The 3,156-nt window shown below is 44.4% G+C and overlaps 1 long non-coding RNA gene across 1 annotated transcript; it reads left to right on the top strand.

Annotated features, from left to right (window-relative positions):
* The first annotated feature begins 387 nt into the window (after positions 1 to 387).
* LOC125754398 (uncharacterized) lies at positions 388 to 2,733 on the top strand. The gene is made up of 2 exons (XR_007408458.1): positions 388 to 473; positions 2,009 to 2,733. It is a non-coding gene; the product is annotated as an uncharacterized LOC125754398 (long non-coding RNA).
* Positions 2,734 to 3,156: the final 423 nt, after the last annotated feature.

Raw genomic sequence — 3,156 nt, forward strand, 5'->3', positions numbered from 1 at the left:
TCAAACCAGAGGATATTTGCTTTTGCACCAGAGTGAAAGACCAAGCAGACCCCAGGGCAGGAAAGCCAGGGACCAGAAAGGCAAGAAATAAGGTCAGTCTCATGAGCCCCTGGGCAAATTTGGTCGGTTTCACCCGAAACCTTGAGGTGGTTCTCAGTTTTGTGGTTGGTTTTCTTGGAAGTAAGAGCAAGTGGTTTTGCTTCATCAAGCAGGTCAGAAACCAAATACCTGTACTGTGACCAACCTGATGGTTGCCTGAGGAAATAAAGCTGATTGTGATGTCTCTCTGTGGACTCCTACGACCTGTCTCTTTGACCACCTGGGCTAATGCCCCAGGCAGGAATGAATCTCACATCCAGTATCCTCCCCACCCCCCAACCTCCCCACCCCCGCCCCATTGTGCAGTTCAACACACTGCAGGTCTTCACTAGCCTGCTATCAGATGAATAGGAAGGGTCCCAACTGCTGGAAAGGTAATCTGTAGCGTTCGACAGAAGTAGGACTGATTTGATGCCCAGACTCTACCACTAGAATGATTCCTTCATTTAGCAATCCCATGAAAATCATAGTCCTATTTTATAATAACTAGAACGTCTATAGCTCCTAGCAATTTCTCTCTGTCCTTGTCTGCTGTCATTGGAACAGACTGATTTGCAAGATAATAGAGCTGACTTGGTTATATATTACTTAATGGGTCAGCTCTTTGGAAGCAAACTGGGTATCCTATAAGGGAATAAATAGTACTTCAGTGGCAGGAAGAGTTCTCATCTGGCTTCCCGGGCAGAGCTTTCTACCTGATATAGAGATCATTGGTTTACCGTCCATACTACTTTCTAGAAGGTGTGGGCTGCGAAGAAGCTCTTCTATATATGTGCCACTGTTTAAAATATGTCAGCCCACAGAGGAGTACACCCCTCTGCAGTGTCTAAACCAAGACCAGGTGATATTGTTTTTTAAGATTTTATTTATTCATGAGATACAGAGAGAGAGAGAGAGAGAGGCAGAGACACAGGCAGAGGAAGAAGCAGGCTCCATGCAGGGAGCCTGATGTGGGACTCGATCCTGGGTCTCCAGGATCACGCCCTGGCCCGAAGGCAGGCGCCAAACTGCTGACCCACCCAGGGATCCCAAGATTGGGTGGTATTAAACAACCTCTACCCTTCAATGCCTCCCTAGCACCCCCAAAGAGCAGCCTTGTGAGGTAAGACTCCAGCAGTGGGCTTCCCATTGACAGATAAAGAACTTCACACCGAGAAGACATGAGCCATCTGTCCAGGCCACATTTGTCCAGGGATATACTCATGGTTTTCTATCTCACCAGCTCGGGGTGACAGTCAAGAGAAAGTTTCAAAAGAAGGGCCTTGTGCATTGATTTTTATATTGATCATAGGTTTCTTCTCATCTTGGAATTGTTCTGTACATAACGTAATAATGCCATGGGCAAATCCCCCAGATCTTGGTAACATGATCATCCATTTTAAAACATTGCCACCCAAAACACAAGATTTCTACGAGCTGGTTTCTCATTGAGGGAAAAGGAAAAAGTCACAGAGAGGTACTTCGAGCCAGGACTCTTTGCCGGTATTTTCACCATCACTGGGCAGAGATGTTTTTTCTAGTTATACAATGTATTTTATCATTGAAATAACCTCCTATGTCTTAGACCTTGAGAAAGAAAATGAACCACGAAGGTATCTAAAGACAATTCCAAATATTTTAGGATGCTTATGTTATATCACAGGGAGTTTGGGCAGAGATTTGTCTAGCCCCAATCCAACCATTGCAATTATTTTTGTAGTTTTATGCAATTCGTGGTTAAGCTTCAAAATAGCCAAGTTCATATCAGGCCATTCAAAGTTATTTCAAGGAAACTGACACTTAGTCATAGAATAGGCATAATAAAATCTCACATCCGTACAACACTTGACAGTTGATGGAGTGTTTTCCTACATCACATTTTAATCCCCACAACCTGTCTAAATTGGCTACTATTATTCTCCTTGTATAGATTAACACCGTGGCTGAAAATACCCAAATACAGGATTCACACTCAAGTCACCTGAAAATCTAAATCAAAATCTAAAGCTCCTTTCACTCTACCACAAAGAAGCCTCAATAGTGTCAGATCAATTCATAGGACATACTGGGGAGTCGTACGTTGAATGAAGAGTAATATTACATTTCTGAAATTGTGCATGAACTAATTTTAAAGTGGGTGAAATAGTATCCTAAAAACCAAGAGGATTAAGTACTGAACATGATTTACTTGGCAGATCTCCTCAAGTTTTATTACTTTGAGCAATGCTGTGTCATTTGTCATGTTTCTCAACAACCAACCAAGAAGACTTCAGTTCTCTGTGGCAAACGTCCTCTGCCTCTCTGATGGCCTGCATCTCGCTCAGGAGATTTCATCATCTCACTCCATCTCTGTCTCTAATATGCCTCCAGAGAACTAGAGTTCAGATTCTGGGTATTGCTCTATACAGTCAACAACCATATGGGTTTACGGGTGGTTTGCAAATAGTATCCAGCAACCCTGCTTCTGCTCCCTGAAAGCTCCTTGGAAGAGAACGAATGGCCCCACTGATCACCAATGCCAATGCCACCTTGAGCTGCCCTGTTATGGCCCTAGCAAGGGAAGGCCAGGAATAGACTTGGCCCAGAGAACAAAGATGTTTGGCCAGTAATTGGCCATGAATCATTTGTCTCTTCAATTAGAATTTTTAAATCCTGGTTCATGGTTATTTTCCCCAATTCCTGGGATAGTATCTGGTAAGGAATAAGGGTTAAATGAATGTCTGTTATACAGGGAGGAAAGGGGAGAGGCAAGGAGGGAGAGAGAGAGTAGGAGGAAGGGAGGACGGAAGAGACCGCGGCTATGCTTCTGAGACTACCTCCAGGAAAACAGATCAGAGATAAACAGGTTCAAATGTGAAAGCTTTTAAAACCACTTTGATCACAATGTGCCACTTCCTGGGGACTTTCCCCCCCCCTCCCTCCCTCTGTACAGTTGGCATCTCCCGCCTAGAAGCAAAGATCTCCTTCTACAGTATTTGTCACTGTGTCCAGTTTCCCTAGGCTCCCTGCCTTGGCTCTGAGGGAGGCCTTCCATCTTCCCTGAGAGTGCCTCCTTTCCATTCTGCCTGCCAGCTACAC

The sequence above is a fragment of the Canis lupus genome, chromosome 35 (genome assembly GCF_003254725.2).
Source record: "Canis lupus dingo isolate Sandy chromosome 35, ASM325472v2, whole genome shotgun sequence".
Lineage (NCBI taxonomy): Eukaryota > Metazoa > Chordata > Mammalia > Carnivora > Canidae > Canis > Canis lupus.